This window comes from Balaenoptera physalus, assembly GCF_965194825.1.
Source record: "Balaenoptera physalus genome assembly, chromosome: 4".
Taxonomy (NCBI): Eukaryota; Metazoa; Chordata; class Mammalia; order Artiodactyla; family Balaenopteridae; genus Balaenoptera; species Balaenoptera physalus.
This window is the reverse complement of record NC_138891.1, coordinates 117,559,797-117,580,635: the sequence shown is the minus strand read 5'-3', so window position 1 is coordinate 117,580,635 and position 20,839 is coordinate 117,559,797. Positions and strand designations below refer to the sequence as shown.

Sequence of the window (20,839 nt, the reverse complement as noted above, 5' to 3'; positions counted from 1 at the left end):
GTGATGTGATCCGATTTTCCCTTTAGGGAGAGCTCTTGGTCTACAATGCACAGACAGCTGTTGGCGCTATCGTGGCAAGAGGTGACGGTGGCGCAGGGAATGGTAGTGATGGTGAGGAAGCAGATAAGTGGATGATACAAGAGGTATTTAGGAGAGAGATTTGTTAGCCTTGGTCATTGAGTAGGCATGGGTGAAAAAGGAGAAGGATAAATTAAGGTTTTCCGGACTTCACCAAATTGCTGGTGAAGTTAATGAAGCTCAGTTTCGGACAAATGAATTGGAGATGTCTAAGCTCTGTTCAAGGGAAGATATTAAGCATAGAGTTTGGATAAACAAGTTATTTCAGGAGAGATTTAGGTCAAAAGTATAGGTTTGAGGGTGGTTGTTAGCATGCAGTTGATAACTGAAGGCTTTGAAGCTGAAGAGATTGCCCAAGGCACTTTGTATGTTTAAGAAGAGATGACCTCCTGGGGCAGAACCCTGAGAATATGGTGCTTTAAGGGATGAGAAGAAGAAAATCCTGCAAAGGCGACTACTAGGTGAGAAAAAACTGGGACACTGTGTATCATGGAAACCAAAAGAAAAGAGTATTTAACGAAAGATAGTGTGGTGAACGTTGCCTTGATCAGTAACGAGTGCATTTAATACTCAGGGCAGAGTCCCTCCTCCATATGGTGAAATTTCAGTCATCATCATGTAAGAATCAATAAACATCTTCTTGATTTGGTCTTTAATTTTAAAATGAGCGCCATTTAAAAAATGAATTTCAGTTTTAAAGATATTATTCAAACTCAGTAAACTAGTTCATGTATGAATTAAAGTTTGTACTTGCCAAGCAAATAAAAAATACCTCAAAGTTCATACTCTGTTTTGCTGTTTTCGATTTTAAATACAAATAAAAACTCCTAACATGTGTTAACGTAAAAATGACAGAATGAACTCACTTTCTATTTCTTTGTCTTTACAGTCTCTCTGTTGACTTGGTATGTTTTGAATCTACTGATTAAACATAGGAATACATGTACTGTAGGGTTGGAGACACAATGACCAAAGCAAGCCTGAATGATTCTGAATCATTATGGATTTACTCTTTTTTTTTTTAATGTTTTTATTTTATTTTTGGTTGTGTTGGGTCTTCATTGCTGCATGCTGGCTTTCTTTAGCTGCGGCGAGCAGGGGCTTCTCTTCGTTGCAGTACGTGGGCTTATTGCGGTGGCTTCTCTTGTTGCGGATCACGGACTCTAATCGCAAGGGCTTCAGTAGTTGTGGCACGTGAGCTCAGTAGTTGTGGCTCGCGGGCTCTAGAGCGCAGGCTCAGTAGTTGTGGCACTTGGGCTTAGTTGCTCTGCGGCATGTGGGATCTTCCTGGACCAGAGCTCGAACCCGTGTCCCCTGCATTGGCAGGCAGATTCTTAACCACTGCGCCACCAGGGAAGTCCCTGGATTTACTCTTGAAATGAGTCCACCTGTGTCTGGGGTGAACTGTTTAACTGTGGACTCTTAAAATTAACTTTCAGATAGAATATGATATTTGTTAAAGGATAAGTAATAAAAAGGTGCTTATTTGAATTGTGCATATGTATATACATATAATATAGCATACTATAATATACACATATAATAATAATATATATTATTAAAATGCAAAAGTAATAGCAATTGCCTAGAACTTAGATCAATAAAAGAGTTTTGGGGAGGAGTATTTTTTAATCCTTTTTTTAAAAATTAATTAATTTATTTAAAAAATGTTTTAAAAATTTTAATTGAAGCATAGCTGATTCACAATGTTGTATTAGTTTCTGGTGTACAGCAAAGTGATTTAGTTATATGTATATATAAATATCTATTCTTTTCCATTAGAATATTACAAGATATTGAATATAGTTCCCTGTGCTATAAAGTAGGGGGAGGAGTATTTTGTTGATCAATTGCTGGTACCTTGTGGTAATATAAAATGACCAAACTTATCAGTTTTTATTATTGTTTTTAAATTCTTTATAGACAAGGCACCCCCTTATTGCCTGTACTCAGAGTTGACCACTCTTACTCTCCAGCCTTTGGTACGCTACTGGCAAAAATGATGAGTAAAATGAGGCCTGAGAACGACCTAAGTATTCAGTCATAAGAAGGACATTGGTGACCTTGACAACTGTACTTTCAGAGGAGTGGTGGGGTTGAGGCCATATCACAGTGGGCTGAGAAACCAGTAAGTGGAAAAGCAGTTTGGACAGTGACCTGTTTTTCTAGTCTCATTTTCTCCAACTCCCTGGTGGCTCTTTATCCCTTCCCTTTCATCCCTACCTATGCTTTCTTTCCAAGCATATTGAACTTTTCCACCCTTCCCCAAGCATACCAAGACTATCCATGTTTATTTGCCTTTATACCTATCGTTCCGTCTGCTTGGAATGCCCTTTCTTCCTGGTCACTAATTCTTATCTTCCCCTCCATCACTTCTCTAAGACAGTGATCCAGTGAAGGCTTCTCAACTCTCCCAGGCAAAGCTTCAGTCAGTCCATTCTGCCCCAACATCTCCATTTCCATACCTGGAAGGGCAGGTACTACGTGGTTGTGCAACGTGTCTTGCCTTTCACATCTCCATCAGTTAGATCATGCCTGCCCGTCCCACTCATAAAAGTTGGTTGGGTAGCTAACTGGCGGAAGAAGAGTGAGTAAGCAATCAAACCAGTGAATGAATAGATAAGTGAATACAACTGAAGGAAACCTGAGACCTTTAGTTCTGTAATTACGTGATGACTGAGTGGATTGGTAACAACGTGATGATGTGGCACAGACACAGTGATGATGCCCTTTGGCAGGTGATTAGCTCATTGTGAAAATTATCATAATGCTATAAATAAAGCCAGTCAACATGTAGTCCTAACTCAGACCTTTCAGCTCTGGATGCCTCTTCCCTACTAGGATTTCTCAGGCTATTCTGTTGTGGTTCTGCAGCATTATAACCAAGAGGGACATTTTAATTCTGTAGGTGAAAGGAAGCAAGGGCAGGTTTCTGCAAGACCAGTTTTGTTAGCTCAATCTAGAAAAATCAGTTGAGCAAAGCCGGAGTTATTGTTGCTTTAATCTGTCCTACTTGCCCAGGAAAGGCTCTGTTGGGTTTTCAGAATGAATGATTCAGATGTACCTAAGTGTTTACATTTGTTTGGGAAAGATTGAGATTTCAAGATGTAATTTGATATGTACCTTTCCCCCATTACCCCAGTCTCTCTTTTCCTGTTCTTTGTTACATGTTCAGTGACATGAAACCAGGAGGCACTTGACACTCTGAATAGCTCTAAGCCGGCCATTGTCAGTTCCAAAGTCAATCATTTGCCCGAGGTCAGGAAGGAAAACTGGGTGGTGACTTCATTTCCTAGTGCTTCAGCCTAGAAGTTTTCTTCCCTCTCCCTTCACTAGTTTCTTAGTACATTTTGTTATTGTTGTGAAGTTTAAAACGGGACGTTTATATGTCTTGAGCAAAAACAATGAACTTGGAAAGACTTGTTGATAATGAAACTGCTTGAGGCTGGTGTCCTGGATGTGAAATTGGGCTCTTTATTCAGGGTGTTTGTTTTCAGCCTTGTGGCTGCAGAGCTCCCCGCCTACTTATGCTGATTCACTCAGCCTCCAACGGGACCCCGTTTCAATATTTGCAGTGCAGTTCTCCTCAGTGAGTTCAGCTGAATGAACAGTTGAATAAATAGTAAAAGAATCAATTTCTATGAAGGAACAGTAACGTTCAATAATATCTCTTTAAGCGTGGTGACCTCTATGACTTTTAAATATTAGAAAATCTTAATGTGCAGCTGGTGAATGAATGAATGCCTTTTTGATAATTGAGTATTTTTCTGGGATACAAAGCTCTGGATTTAACAGCTGTCCAGTCCACAGTCAAAGCTATCCTCAGTTGTGTAAACACTGACCTTTTCTTATCCAATTTTCCTCCTGATTTTGTTGATACATGTCTCTGCAGCACTCTCCTTTACTCGAAACAAATTTTGAACAAATTTTTGTTACTTACTAGCAACACAGCTACAGTTGGACACAGGAAGGCCAGGATGAGAATAATAAGGATCTTGTTATTTGGTGATAACAAATTGCTGTTTGGTGATATTTTTTCAAGGGAGGATATTCATGCTACAATGAAATTTGGGAAATGTAGTGATGGAATAGAAAGATCTCAGTACCTGTCCTGTCTTGGCCATTAAAGCTACCATGTGATCTTAGAAAAATCAATTAACATCTCTGGGCCTCAGTTTCTTCATGATTATAATGAAAACATTGGATTAGATCACTAGTGTTCAGCTGTGTCCCTAACAGCCCCAAGTCCTCTCAGGAGATATTAAGTGACATATGGTTTGTTTACTCTGTATCTTTTCTGCTGTATAAGTTTCCTTAAGGGCTGGTGTAAAACTTTGCCATAATTTCACTTTACTGTATAACTGATAGGTTATATTTATGCTAGAGTTGATATTCTGCCTTTCACTCCCCAAACCCATCTCCACTCTCAACCCATGTCTTCCTGATTTGTTTTCTCCTATCCAAACTCAAGAACTCTCTTCTATGTTACCTTTATTATTTCACCAACTCATGTAAATTGTTTCTTTTCTCTGAACTTCAGTGAAGTAAACACTTTGTGTCTTCTTTTACATAGTTTATTTTCTCTCTGTGTTAGCTAGGCTCAGAAAGTCAACTGCAAGTTTCATGAGAGCAGGACTGTGGCAGCGTCTTCATTACCTCCCCAATATCCTTTCCCCCTGGGCACAACTTAATGGATCCACTGGCTATGTTCTCATCTAAAGCTGGTGATTCATGATTGGTCTAAATCAGTTATGGAAATCCTGTAACCCTTTCTCAGGTTCCCTACAGCTGAACCTGACCCTATGACCCAGTTCTTTTTTTTTTTTAAAGGAATTCCTTTATTATTTACTTATTTATTTATTTTTGGCTGTGTTGGGTCTTCGTTTCTGTGCGAGGGCTTTCTCTAGTTGTGGCAAGCGGGGGCCACTCTTCATCGCGGTGTGTGGGCCTCTCACTATCGTGGCCTCTCTTGTTGCGGAGCACAGGCTCCAGACGCGCAGGCTCAGTAACTGTGGCTCACGGGCCTAGTTGCTCCATGGCATGTGGGATCTTCCCAGACCAGGGCTTGAACCCGTGTCCCCTGCATTGGCAGGCAGATTCTCAACCACTGCGCCACCAGGGAAGCCCCTATGACCCAGTTCTGGCCAGCGAGATTTAAGCCAGTGGAAGTCTATAGGTGAGATTACAGGAAAGAAAGCTTTTATTCTCTTGGGGAGAGCTGTCCTTTTTCCTTTGTCTTTCTTTCTGCCTTGACCACAGATAAGATGCCTGGAATAGCAGCAGTAACTACGACTGCAGCAACTATTCTGCAACTACAAGGCAACCAAGACAAGGGAAAGATCAAGGAAATCTCAGAGAATTAGGGCCCTGATCTTGTTAAATGACAAAACGAATGACATCAACTTACCCCTGGGGTTTTTCTTGTAAGAAAATTTTAATTAATGATTCGAATTTCAAATTCATTTATTCATTCAACAAATATTTATGAAGTACCTATAATATCCCAAACACAGTACATGAAATATATTAATACACAAAGCATAAAAAGTTCTCATCCTCACAAGAGTTTACATTGCAGTAGGGGAAAAGTGACAGAAAATTAGCAATACCCATAATAAATAAGAAAATTATATACAATATTAGAAAATGCTAAGTGTTATGGTGAAAAGAAAGCGCAGTATATGTGGACTTGGAAGTGTAACGGAGCAGGACCCTATGGGCCTTCCCGGGACAGACCACCTCCCCCTCCCACCCCCCATATTCTCTGCTTTAGCTCCTCTCTGATGTATCTAGATAACAGTATCTGATGCACATTTCCTGAGTTGTTTCACAGATGGAAGACATAACTACTTGATGACCATGAACACATAGCCCCCAGGCCTACTAGAGCCTAAGGATTACTAATGTTAACCCCTGTGACATCACGCTGTTACCTCACTATCAACCAAGCAGAGAACTGTGCACAAGCTGATCACATATCCTGAGACTCCCCTCTCTCACCTGGCCTTTGAAAGTGCTTTCCTGAAACCCATCTGGGAGTTCGGCTTTTATCCGCACTCACTACTTTTATGGTGCTTTACAATAATCGTTGCACTTTCCTTCACCACAAGGCAGTGTCAATAGATTGGCTTTATTGCCCGCAGGCAAGTGGACCCAAGTTTGGTTCAGTAACAGAAGTCCAGATTTAGGGGTCAGATGTGGTTGCAAACAGGGTAGTAGGAGTTTGAGAAAGTGACATTTGAGCGGCGACTTGAAGGAGGGAGAGATTAGTCTTGTGGTTATCTCGGGGAAGAGCAGTTCAGACACTGGCTCTGACCAGGGCAATGATTCTAAGGCAGGAGCAAGCCCGGTCCACCCCAAGAACCACAAGGGCACCACGTGTAGCTGAGTGAAGTGAGCGATGGGAGAGAGTGGTGGATCTTGCAGAATCTTGTGGTCATTGTAAGGACTTCACCTTTTTTCTGGGTGGAATGAGTAGCCATTTGAAGATTTTGTGCAGAATTATAATATGGCCTGACCTTCATTTAACAAGATTACCTGATCTGCTCTGTTAAAAGTAGATGTAGGGGAAAGCAAGGATGGAAACAGGGAGACAGGTTAGGAGACCCTTATGGTAATCCAGTAGAAAAATTATTCTTGCTTGTATTAGGATGGTAGCAACAGAAGTGCAAGTCGGAGATGTTTTCTTCTTCTTCTGAGTATATTTTCAGGTGGAGACAAGATTTTCTAACGGATTTGAGTGAAAGTTGTCAAACCCTATCAACTCTAGGATAATAAATACACATTAACAGCAAAAATAAATATCACTAAATATAAAATTCTCATTTCTAATCTAAGTCAATTGCATGGAAATTTAACATTCGGTTACTGAAAAATATTTCATCTGACATGGAATGGAAACACAGCAGGCAAGTCAAACAAATGTTTATTTATTTTTAAGAAGTTATACCATTATTCCCTTTTAATCCCATCAGCGCAAGGGTAGGTGGGAGAATTTGACAGCCATAAGACTTCATTTATCTAGGAGCAATTCATAAATGATCAGAACAGTGTAAAACTAACAATACAGTTCTCTCTTGTTGTTTTTCTAAAGCTAATTTGACCGAACCTAAATGAAACTTTTAGTGATAATAGCATTTTTGGGGGCAAAATATGGATAAAAGAGGGAGAATTCGAGTTAATAATTTCAGGTTCAAAATATCTGCCAAAAATCAGTAATAGTTGCTTAGGTTTGACCTAGAAACTTTGCAGAACAGCTTAGAAGATTTCCTAGCATTCCATCATTGGTCATTTGGGGGTTCCCAAGATAATAATTACATTAAGTGTACGTGTGTGGTGTGTGTGCCCAAGTTTAACATTGGCAAATCAAACTAGGTGAGGTGCTACGGAGTGTAGGTACTCGTGAGACAAGGGTGATTGTTGAAAAAACAGTGTGTAAGTCTACATAGCGTTTTAGTTTTCCATTGTATTTTGTGAGCTTGGACTATAAGAGTAAAGACAGTGATGTATGTAGCACTTTTCCTTTGTGTATGAGATGTATTTATTGGCAACCCCCAGGCTATAATGAATTCAATAAACACTGCAAGGAAAGCAAAGGTATTTGCAAGCTTTTAAAAGTTAAATCTCTGAGAAAAAGCACTCTTATTAGACCTGTAGGGGAGGAAAAATTTTTCCTTGCCCCTCTTAGTGTCCCTGACTGGGGCTGGGAAAATTAAACTGATAAAGACAGATTAAGAGGAGAAAGCATACACATTTTATTGAATTTTTACCTGTATATGGGAGTCTTTACAAGACAATGAAGACTCAAAGAAGTGACCAGAGCGGGATCTTTTAGACACAGAAACAATAAATTTGTGAAGAATTAGCAAGACAGGAATTCGGGTTAGGAGTAGTAAATGATGAAGAAGTAACTAGGAAGATAAGGGTTAGTTTAACAAGGTTTGTTTGTGTAAATTTCTGTGCCCCCCAATTCCCTGTTTCTGGTGAATAGAATGTCTTCCTTCCTCTTGGTACAGGGAGGGTACATTTCACGTGGGAGTTTTATGACCTGTTTCAGGGAAGAAGGGCAAGGAGGGCAGGTCGGAGTTGACCTTTCTGCTTCTGCCATTTTCTCAAACTCCTTCAGCTTAAGATATCCAACATGCCAAGGTACCATATTCTGGGATAGCATGGCCTGAACCTCATCAGATCTTTCTTAGAGAATGCGTCAAATTGTGAATTAAATACTTCTGGCCATTCCCCATTTACTGATCCAAATGTAGGGCTTTTTCCTGAGATACTTGAGTTTTACTTTTGTTTTTGCTTATTACATATATGGAATATTCTTACATTTCCAAAAATTCAACAAATATTTAAAGATTGCAAACTAAGTACTAAGTTCTGCATATGCACTGGTGACTAAGATGGACATGACCCCTCTTCTCATGAAGTTTTTTCTTATTTTATTCAAATGTTCATGGAATTTATGGAAATGTCCACAGAGGATGCTGTGAGCTAGAGTATCAGAGTTTTAAATCTGGGAGAAATCCTTACAACTTACAGACGATGAAACCAAGGCACAAAACTGTTAAACGACTTGACTTAGGTTATGCAGTAGCAGAGTCAGGGAGAGAATGCAGGTTTTTCAACCTTCTATGTTCCACACTCAACCACAGAGTTACAGTTGGTTGGGAACAGAAGATAAGGGGGCAGCGTGGGGGGATCTCTTAAGTTAATTAGCTAAATTTCCAGCAAGACAGATACAATTTTAAAGATTAAATCAGATGAATACATAAGAACATAAATGGATCTTGGAACAGACCCACCTCATTTTGAGAACCTGTTTTAGTGATGCAACCGAGCATAAATAATGTGAATCCTGTCCAGACATGTCCCAGTATTGCAGAGCTGCTGCTCTGTCCCCACCCTCTCTAAGAAGCAAAGTAAAAATCCCCATTATGGCTGCTACTGTGGCTCTGAAGTGGTTCCCATTACGGGAAAACCCCAGTCTTCATTCTTGCCCACTACTCAGAGGACACAATTATGGAATATGTATTTTGTCGTTTCCCAATCATGCTGAGAAGTAGTTTAGCAAGTGATGGATAGTAGAATGTAGTGGGAAGATTGTGGACCCTGTAGGCCACCCTCTGAGTTGAAGCTTGGCTTTCCCCTTACTGGTTGTGTGAACTTGAATGAATGACTTAACATCTCTGCTCCTTAGTTTGATTGCATAAAAGATGGGGATCATAATATAGTTCTTGTGATGATTAATATACGTAAATCACTTAGAATAGTGTCTGGAACATAGTAAGATCTAAATACTTGCTATTTTTAGAGTAAACACTGACATTTGTGCAGTATGGATTGGGGCTACAAATAGATATCTTCGAGGCAACATTGTGTTGTGTGTGTGTGTGTGTGTGTGTGAGTCTGTGCATGCATGACAGACCCAGCGTTTCAGACAAAAGTCCTATTAAGTAGAGACTCCCAAAGTAATTTTTTTTTTTTTCTCAATTACCTTTCCTTCAGCTCTTAAAAAGCAAATGTTGGGCTTCCCTGGTGGCACAGTGGTTGAGAATCTGCCTGCTAATGCAGGGGACACGGGTTCGAGCCCTGGTCTGGGAAGATCCCACCTGCCGCGGAGCAACTAGGCCCGTGAGCCACAACTACTGAGCATGTGCATCTGGAGCCTGTGCTCCACAGCAAGAGAGGCCGCGATAGTGAGAGGCCCTTGCACCGCGATGAAGAGTGGCCCCCGCTTGCCGCAACTGGAGAAAGTCCTCGCACAGAAACGAAGACCCAACACAGCCAAAAATTAATTAATTAATTAATTAATTTGAAAAAAAAAAAAAGCAAATGTTTACTGTGTACAATTGGATTACTCCCACAAATTAGTAGCCCTTAAATAGTTTTTCTGCTTTATATATACATAAAAAAATCAAAACCAGAAACAATCCAACACGCAAATCCTAAAAACCAAAGTACCAAGGTCTTTCAAGCATTTTGTGTGGTGCTATTAAATCTAGAGTTTCTGCTTCCCTTCTCTACATAGCAGGCGATCTCAAAGTTTGGTGCTGTATGAGATACATTGCTGGATCGTCCAGCCCCTACAGTTCTTAAGCAAAGAACCCATGTCACCCCATTCAGTTAGGCACTGACTCTATATGTTCTTGTTTTCTGATGAAATCATTTGCTGTTGTTGGTAGAGTAAGTGTCTGGGCATATGCAGGGGCCGGGGGTCTTGCTGGATATATCAATAACTCTATTTCTTATCTTGCCTCTTCTTATTCAAGGACTGTATTCAATACATGAGGAATCTACTACAGGGGTTTTCTATGTACTGTTTGACAAAGCTGAGTATTTGCTCATTCTTGCAAACTCAGTATTTTCCATTTTAATTAAATAATTTCAAGCCCTTATAGGAGAAGAATAGCTAGAACTGAATGTTAGGTAGATTTCAACACATGTCTACCAAGTCATAACTGATTTTACAGATGTATTAGATTAAATCTACTGGGGAGCTTTCGTTTTTTATTTCACATGGGTTTCATAAAAGATAATGCAGGTTATAGAGAAATTGGAACAAATAGTTTTGCTATTCACATTGTATGTATGAATGATATCTGTGCCTATTCAGCTAATTAACAGTTAAATTTACTAAAATATCAATAATTGTCTGATGATAACTTCAAAAGCACACATCTGTAAAAGAGCAACCATCTCTCAAAACATAAACAAATTACCTTAAAGTGTGTCATAGTGTCAAAAAGACTCCAGGTACAATGTACTTAAAAGAATACTATCTCTGGGTACCCCAGGGATCTTGTTTTTCTTTCAAGTCTATCCTTGCCTCACCCTCCCCAGGACTCTTCATTGGACCAACTAAGGAGAGACAAGTTAGTTTTGTAAATGGCTGCATTTTATGATGGGATGCTAATAAAATTACCTGTGATCGTCCTTTTCTGAATTTCTTTTTATTTTGTCTAAATGGATTTAAGGGAAGACAAATTTCTACACATCAGGGCACATTCATCATCTAAACAAGCATGGAATGTTTTTCAGATTAGAGTTTATACCAGAATGCATGAATCAGACATTTGCAAAATCCAGATGACTCTGCTAGAGCCCAATACTCCAGTAATGGCTGGCCTGGGAGTTTTTTAGGGCTTTTTCAAGTGCATTGCAGTGGAGCCCCTGAATAAACTTAGCTTGAAGAAAGTTGAAGACACATGGCAGCCTGTACTGTGTAGCAGATCTAATAATGTCCTTTAGCTTCAGAAAGTTGTAAACTGTCAGAAAATTCTTGGCATTGTGACACGATGTAGCATATATGGTAACATAATATACGAATAGACAAATAGCTAGAAAACATTTCAGCAAAGGTAGTGCATCCTTGGCAGAAAATGATTGCATTTGGCATCAACCTCAAATGTACAAGAGGAAGACTGAAAGCATGATAATTTCAAATCACTATTTTCTATAAGATCCATATTCTTACATTGTGATTGAGAAGCTAAAGATCCTATTCTTCTAATACGCACTTTTAAAATTTAAACAAATTTTTTAACATTTGTATTTTTCTATTGACATTTAGGATTAAAAATGTCTGTATCTGTTCCCCCAACAGGGCAAGAATCTTACCTCATTTTCATTTTCTTCTTCTTCATTACTGTTACCGCCTTTCATGTTGAGTTTAACTGGAGTTTATTATGCTTTTGGTTTTCCACTGCCCATCAACAATTATGTAGGCGTTACTATGAATCTGCTGCTATTCTTTTGTATATTTGGAATACATAATGCCTTTTTGGGGGGGATTCGTTGTTTATTTATTGGTGTATATTCTCAACTAATTCTTTCAGGGATTGCTTAACTTGGTAAACACTCTCAGGCTTTGATTTTCTGAATATTTGTTTATATTATCTTTTACTTTAAATACCAGTTTGGCTGAGTGAATTATAGGTTTGAAATAATTCCCCCCTTTAATTTAGAAGGTAGTAATCTCTACCTTCTAGTATTGAATTATGCTCATGAGAAGCTGTGCTCATGGCAGGCTGATTTTTCAGGGGTTTTGGCTCATTTAAAGTCTAGCTTAGCTCTTTTAATTTGAAGATTCATGCTTTCTTCAGGCCTGAGAAATTTTCAGTTGCTATTTATTTGATGATATATTTCTCTGCATTTTCTCTTTTCTCTCATTCTGTAATTTCTATAATCTGGGTTTTGGAATTTCTGGATATACTCTTCATATCTGTTAACTCTACACTTACATTTTTCCTCCTTGGTCCATACGTTTTGCTTCATGTGAGAATGTCTCAGCTCAAGTTTTCAACCCATTAATGCACTACATAGTATGTGTTACTGCTATTATTGCCTACCTAATGAATTTTTCATTTCTGTTTTGTTTTTATTCTAAGAGCTCTAGGGAATATATTTTCATAGATGCAACGTTCTTTCAGATCTAACTATGTACTTATTCTAAATCTTTTTGTTAGCTTTATTAACTGTTTTTCTAGGGGGGGTTCATTCTTTTTGCTATTGCTTGGCTTTTATATTGTGGACTTTCTTAAAATGATTAGCGCTTCTTGGCTGTCTTTAGCTTTGATTTTGAGAATCACCATTCCTGTGCCTTTTGTATTTCTGTAATCTACCTCCAGTGCATAGAGGAAGCATTTGGAATGGAAGCTTGTCTTCCAAGTGTGAGAGTACCCACCATTCCCCGAAATCAGTAGCTACCTGATCACTATAAGACCTCTCCAACCCCAGTACTCTTCTTTAACCAGTTGTTGAAGCCCACATAGCACAAAAGAAGGAGAAAGGAAGAAACTGACTAGCCCACTGCTCCAAATGCAGGTCTCCAATTCAGATTCCTTCTAAATGTTCCAGAGTTTTCCTTTAATTCTTGGAATTACTGATACTAGGCTTAGAGATCTTCAAACCTCTTACTTCCACAGCATATGTTATAACCTCTTACCTCCTACATATGTTATAACTAATAGTTTCTTCCAGTTTTGTTTTGCTAAAGATCTGATTGTATATGCTCCTATAGCTCAGAAACTCCAAAACTTTGTGGTTCATTGATTTTACTTTTTATACTTTTTAAAAAAAATAAATTTATTTATTTATTTTTGGCTGTGTTGGGTCTTCGTTTCTGTGTGAGGGCTTTCTCTAGTTGTGGCAAGCGGGGGCCACTCTTCATCACGGTGTGCGGGCCTCTCACTATCGCGGCCTCTCTTGTTGCGGAGCACAGGCTCCAGACGCACAGGCTCAGTAGTTATGGCTCACAGGCCCAGTTGCTCCGCGGCATGTGGGATCTTCCCAGACCAGGGCTCGAACCCGTGTTTCCTGCATTGGCAGGCAGATTCTCAACCACTGCACCACCAGGGAAGCCCCTTTTTATACTTTTAAAATTACTTTTTGTACTTTTTAAAATACTTCTTTTTTCGGTTGTCGTTATCTTGTGTGATTTGGAGTGAGAGGGAGAATATAAATGTGTGCTCAGTTTATCCTACACCAGAAATCATCTTTACAAGAAGAGCTTACAAAAGTGAATTTATGTCCCCCCAGTTCAAGGGAAACACTTCAAGAGTTTATCTGGCCTTTAGCACAGGGCTTTACAAATACAGGCATGGTAAATTGTATATCAGAAGCTATCTTGCATTGCAAATATTTTCTTAGGTCTTATCATGAGATAATAAGGTGAAGAGAAGGTTCTTTCAATTCTTTTTTTGACCTTATACCTTGCTATTTGGGGATATTTTTCCTAGCAATGTTCTCATTATAATAAAATTTTCCCACAATAAATGTGAATCTCCTTACAGTTTATTGTAATTGGTTGATATATTAATTTTTAATGGAGTTCTCATGAGGACAAGGAGACATCCTTTGGGATCATGTGGTGGTTTTATCCTTAGAGAAGATGAAGTCATTTTGAATATAGAGCATCCCTTAACTTGCTTAATGGGATCATTGACCAATAACTTTCTATCGGTGACCTGACTTGACTTCAATGCTGAGTTGTCTGAAATATATGCAAGACTGTGACATTTAATTACAACACAGTTTTCAGAAATAGCTTCATTACATGCTAGCCACTGGATCATGTACTTTTGGCAGTGGATATGGGTTAATTTCAACAATGCAAACTTCTTTTTTTAAACCGCGGTTACAGACAGAGAGCACAGAAACTCCCTGTGCTACTCTATGTGGCTATTATCCTAGAGTAATAAATGAGAAGCCATTGCAGATGTTTGATGAAGTAATGCTGAATATTAACTCCATATTAGTCTCCTTCCCTCTCTTCCTATCTACCTCTTTCTTGCAGCAGGTTGTAAATATCTATGTTGTGTGTCTTTCATGTTTTTGCATGAAAATATCATAACTTCTAAAGTTCTAGAGGTCTTTAGAAAATTGCAAATAATAAAATTATCTCTGGAGTCTGTACAGTTTTTAAAATTTGATTTGGTACTCCCATTGTTTCTTTTAATAACTCAGACTGATTTAATACTTTCTTATTTCTAAGCGAATGGACCTATAGTAGAAAAACTAGTTTAGCAATTGATTCAACACTATTGGATTCAAAATTATTATTGACGAAGACAGATCAATCCAAAAAGAATATTTGATTTTCTACAACAAATCTGACTTTGACATTCACATTCAGTTCAACCAGAACATATTGTGCTTCTCCTAAATGCATGTTAGCTCTATAATGCTAGGTCTCTGCTTAATAAACATGGGAGTGGTGATCCTTATTCTATTTTAGCAATGAGAAGAAAAAGTTTAATAAGTTCACCCAAGTCAGACAATCAGTCATTGGTAGGTCCAAGGTTAAAATTTAGGAATTCTGGCAGAAATGCAAAGAGAACTCCCCAACGACTAAAAATCTAGTCACAAGGCTATCAGTCAAGAAAGAGATGGCCCATGGTTCAGAAAACTGGAGGCTGGATGAAAATTACAAAGAAATCTCCAGAGTATCACTGGTGGTAAGATTCCCAAGTACAACTGAAGGGAAATTCCTGATCCCATTATCAAATAATTTGAAGTTAGTGGTGAACTGAGTATAAACCTGCAAAAAATGTCTAAACACAGCTTGATACTGGGTTCGATTGACCCAGCTCACCAAATTTGCCCTCTGACAGAAGAAAGGGCATGATTTTTCTGTGGAAAAATAATGTTTTACTTTAGTCATTACTGTTTTTCTACATGCTATGTCCAAAATACAATAAAAAAGTATGAGGCAGGTGATGAAAGAAGAAAACCTAATCCATGTTAAAGAGAGAAAATAGTCAATAGAAGCAAATACTAAGATGTTCCACGTGTTGGAATTATCAGAAAGAGACTTTAGTTATGATCAATATGTGGAAAGGATGAATTACATGTGTGAATAGATGAGGAATTTTATTAGAGACATGGACATTTTTATAAAGTCTAATGGAAATGCAAGAAATGAAATGTATGTTACAAGGAGTGAAGAATTCATTTAATGGGTTTATTTACAACTGGACTGAGCACAAAAAAGAATTAGTGAACTTACAGATAGGTCAGTAGAAATTATCCAGAATGAAACACACAGAGAAAAAAAATAAAACAGTGAAAATAATGGAGTAGAGTATCTTGAGATCAATGGAACAAAATCAAATGATGTAACATATGTGTAATTGGTGTCTAAGGAGAGGAGAGACAGAATGGGGCAGAAGAAATGTATGAAAAGAAAATGAACAAAAATTTTCCAAAATTAATGAAAAACATCGAAGAAGCCCAACAAATCTTAAGTGGAGTACATACAAAGAAATCTTCCATTTAGTACATTATAGACAAAGTACCATAAACCAAATATAAAAGAATACATTAAAAACAGACAAATAAAGAAGACAATGGCAAAGAGGGGAATGATGATAAGCACTCTATCACAAACAGTAAAGGCTAGAGGAGAACAGAACAACATCTTTAAAATGTTAAAAGAAAAAAATTTTCAGCCTATTATTCATATTGTGTAAAGGTAACCTTAAAAAATGAAGATAAAATAAAGACAGTTTCAGAGGGAAAAAAGGTTGAGAGTTTGTCTGTAGCATATCTGTGCCACAAAAAATGCTTAAAGAGGTTCTTTGAACTGAAGAGAAATTATACCACATGGAAGCCAGGATCTGTAAGAAAAAACAAAGAACACCAGAAAGAGAAAATATATAAGTAAATATTTGTATGGCTGTCAGCACCTCTATTCCACACTGACCAGAAATTTTATTTACTACAATAAGACCAGAAAAAGAAATGAGACATAAAGATTCAAAAGGAAGAAATGAATCTGTCATTAATCACAAGTGGTGTAATTATGTGTGTATAAAACTCCATGGAATCCACACATACAAAATAATAACTACTAGAACTAATAACTGACTTTAGCAAATTCTCAGATATAGGGCCAAAATTCAAAAAGCAGCTATATTTTCTAATTTTTAACAATTGTAAAATGAAATTTAAAAATACCATTTAAATAGCCTCAAAACCCCTTAAATATTTAGAAACAAACCTAACAAAGGATGAGCAAATTGTAAAACATTACTGAAAGAAATTTTAATGTACCTAAATAAATACCATATTCATGAATTGGAAAGCTCAGTATTGTTAAGATGTCCATTTCCCCAAAATTATTTATAGATTTTATACAATTTCAATAAAAATATCAGCAGACTTTTTAAAAGAAATTACAAATCAGTCCAAAAATGCAAAGGACCTAGGATAGCCAAAGCAATATTGATAAAGAAGAACAAAACTGATGGGTTTACACTACTTGATTTCAGGACTTAATACAATGTCACAGTAATCAAGTCAGTGTGGTATTGGCATAATAATAGACAAATAGATTGATGGAATAGAATTTTAAAAATCCAAAAATAGGCACATACACATGAATGTGATATATACACATGTTATATGATGTATACACACATATACAGGTTATATGCACACACATATATATATAAATATATCATATATATGTACACAAATATACTTATATCTGACCAAAATGGCAAGTCACATTAGTGAGAAAGAGAAAATTCTTTCTAGCATGATGCAGCAACTGGCTATCCATTAGAAAAAAATTGAACTTTGACCTTACCTCACTCAATACACCAAAAATTATTTGGAGATGGACCATGAATGAAGGGTGGCAGAATCTACCCCCACCCCACCCAAATATGCCATGTTGGCAAAAGGAATATTTTGAGCTAAAGACACTTGAAAAACAGCAGGTATAAGAAGAACACTCTGACCTCCCTTTTCTTCCTGAAAGGAAGAGATAACATTTCCATGTGAAAGATGTCCTTCTTATACCAGGAGGAAAGAAATATTCTTATCGCCAGAGATGGGGAGTCAAGGCTGAAAGAAATCTGTACAAACAGACCTTGTTAAAATAACTCTTACCTTTCTTTAGTCTCTCTATACCTTTACTTTTCTACAATTGTCTCTCTTTGTTCAACCTATTGCATAAACACTTAGGCCTAGCTGCTTCTCTGGGTCTTCATTTTTTTTTATGGGGCTCCCACGTACATGTAAAAATAAATCTGTATTTTTTCTCCTGTTAATTTGCCTTATGTCAATTTAATTCTCAGAACTAGCCAGGGAGCCTAAGAGGATAAAGTTTTGCCTCCCCTACATGAAATTAAATATACAAATTACAATAAAAAATCTTCTAGAAGAAAAGAAGTAAAGATATCTTTGCCACTGTGGGGTATGCAAAGATTTATTAGACAAAATTTTAAAAATACCACTGAAAACAATGTTTTGATTTCATTAAAATTAAAAATTTCTGGAAAGAAAATGAATAGACAAGCAACAGATTGGGAAAATATTCTTATCATTTTTATTTCATGAATAACTCATACCCAGAATATATAAAAAACTTTTAAAAGCCGGCAATAAAAAGTTAAACAATCCAATTAAAAAATGGGAAAAAAGACTTGAACAGACACTTGGCAAAAGGAAATGTAGGCATGAGCCATCATCCCACATGTGAATGAGGGTGATGCAGACACAATACTCAACATCATAAGTCTTCAGGCAGATGCAATTTCAGTACAATGAGATCGCATTTCACACGCACTGGAATGGCTAAGAAATGACACTACCAAATAGTGGTGAGAATGAAGAGTAACTGAAATACAGATTGTTGTTGGTAGTGTAAAATGGCACAACTATTTTGGAGAATCGTTTGCCAATTTCTTAAAAGTTAAATGTTCTATGTAACAGGAGTCCCACTCCTAGATGTTTAACCAAGTGATGTGAAAACATATGTCTACAAAAAGCCTTGTATAAGAATGATCAGAGAAAACCCAGAAGCAATCTAAGTATCTCAGGAAAATGGATGAGCAAATTCTGTTATATTCATACAATGAAATATTAGTCAGCAAGAAAGAGGAATGAGCAAGTGATATATGCAACAACGTGAATGAATCTGAAAAACATAATATTGAGCAAAAGAAGCCAGATATAAGATGCATATGGCAAGTTGCTTCAAGGATAGGCAAAAATAATGGATGGCAATAGAATTCAGTCCAGTGGGGTTTGACTGGAAAGGAGTATGGGGAAAATGTCTGGGGTGATTGAAATGTTTTATATCTGGTTTGGGTGGTGTTCCATTGGAGTATACACCACTTGTCAAAACTCACACGAGTGAACACTTAAAATGTGCATATTATACTTTAATTTTAAAATTACATAATTTTCCCAAAGTAAAAGAAAAACAACAACAATTTCAGGCATCATGACTCCTTATGAACTGTCTTTTTTAAACACTTGGTTTTCCTCTAATAAGCGTGTTTTCAAGCCAATACTATGAAGAACGTAGGATTTGCTCAGAGTATCTGTGGTGGAAAGAAAAGGTTAGGTCGGCACCACCTGTTTCTGGCACTCTTCTGACTAGACACCAGGCTGCCTGCTGGCTTATTCCAGCTTTTCTGAACACAGGGAGAGCGGCAATAATACCCCTGAGCCTCATGCTTGCAAGATGGACACCATATGTTTTCACCGTCGTTTCGGAGCTGTTCTCATCTATCTCTTTCTTCTGCCCTTTTATCATCTGAGGTCTGGTGACCCCGAGAAATTTAATATAAGAAGCCACCATGAATGAAATGGTAATTTTTTAAATCTAACACAAAAGGAAGACATATACATGAACATTTATTCTCTTCAGTTATCCAATAGCTGTTACTTATCAAATTATCACCAAAACTTTCAAACTGTGTCTTAAAATGAATATCCATGCTTTTTATGGATAGTTGTGAAAACTGATTAAGAACAGCACAGATTATTCAAAGATATCATTTACACATGAGAGGAATTCTTAATAAAATATATTGAGTGTCAGAGAAATAGCAACATGGGGCAGAATTTTCAGAAAAAAAAAAAAAAAAAGAAACAGATTAGTACTTAAAGAAGACACTCAAATAAGAAAATTACATTTTTAAGGTGGGATTGTGATGGGTTATTGAGCTGGGTCTTTGGTTGTTTAAACTGACCAGATTAGGATTTAATCACAAAATAATTTATGTAGAACCTGAGATTTCAGGCTATAGCTGCTAAATATGAAATGTGCCTTCTTGCCTCCCTTGGGTTCCATTTGTGGGATTTCAGAAGAATTTATCGACAAAGCTCTGTGCTTTTGGCCACAGGCATCTGTTTATAGTGTCTTGTCCTGGAGATATTTGAAGTGCCTGGAGGAAGAGGGTGAAAAGTCTTGTGTGTGAAGGATGATATTGGTAAGGATGGACAGAAGGTGAAGTACAATATTTGCAGACTGGTTCTGGGAGTTTGGGCAAGTTTTAGAATTTAATTCTAAGTGCAAGCCCAAAGAAGCATAATTCTATTGGCTACGTTATTTTTTCTTTTTGACAAATTGCCCCTTATTTGTGGAGCTAATCTCTTCTCAGCCACTAAAAATAATTACTTGCCTTTTGAACCACACACCGTAGTACTAAGACAATGTAATTTACTTATGAGGAAAAGAACCGTATGTAGTTTTAACACTGTATTTGATGCCTACAATTTTAGAATCTCTGAGGAGTGAAAAGCAATTCGTGTGAGTTTTTCAATCTACTGCCATCTTTTGTGTGGGAAATCTACCTCCCCCAAAGCCTCAGGAAATAGTTTCTCTCTCCTACTTCATACATAGAAATGACTTCTGTTCCTCATTTATTTTATTGTTTTATCCAATCTCGTACTCTCTCTCTAGCTCCTACTTTTTTCTTCAGCCCACTCTAACTTTCAGCTTTTTGATGTGTGTGACTATAACTATTTATATGTACAGTTTGGGATCAGTGTGTTCTTAGGTGGTTACAAAATATGCTGCACCCAAGAATAATTAGTAAAAAAAAAAAAAAAAAAGGAATGCCACATGAAAGTAAATATTATTTGGAAAAGAAGTATTAAGACTTTGAGAAGAGATTTCCATGCCTCATTTGCAAATGAGATGTGATTGGGATTCAGATGGCACAGAGTGAACACCTTAAGCAAGTCGGGGTATGGAGAGCAAAACATCTTAAGTGTTGCTGCGCTTCTGCAGCTCAGTGTGACCCACCGACCTCTCATAGCTAGCTTTGGAAGCTGCTGGAATGCAAAAGCCACATAGCTTGCACTCACACACACATTCTGTATTCCCATATTTCTAACCTTTGGTAAAGCAGCATTCTCCTCTTGCCATCTTCTCAGGAACTTGGAATTTGTCAGGGGTCACAAATTTAGATGACCCTGATGATGTTAGGCTCTGCAAACTTTCACATAGTTCACTGTG

At 37.5% G+C, this 20,839-nt stretch overlaps 1 protein-coding gene across 5 annotated transcripts in view; it reads left to right on the top strand.

Annotated features, from left to right (window-relative positions):
- NRIP1 (nuclear receptor interacting protein 1) overlaps window positions 1-20,839 on the top strand; it is a 113,905-nt gene that overhangs the window by 20,681 nt on the left and 72,385 nt on the right. For 2 of the 5 annotated variants that reach the window (XR_014263078.1, XR_014263079.1), the window contains one exon: window positions 9,586-16,176. The exons of the other annotated variants lie outside the window; for them this stretch is intronic. The gene's annotated coding sequence lies outside the window, so the exon portion shown is untranslated. Of the gene's footprint in view, window positions 1-9,585; window positions 16,177-20,839 lie in introns of those variants that run through there. 5 annotated transcript variants of the gene reach the window in all.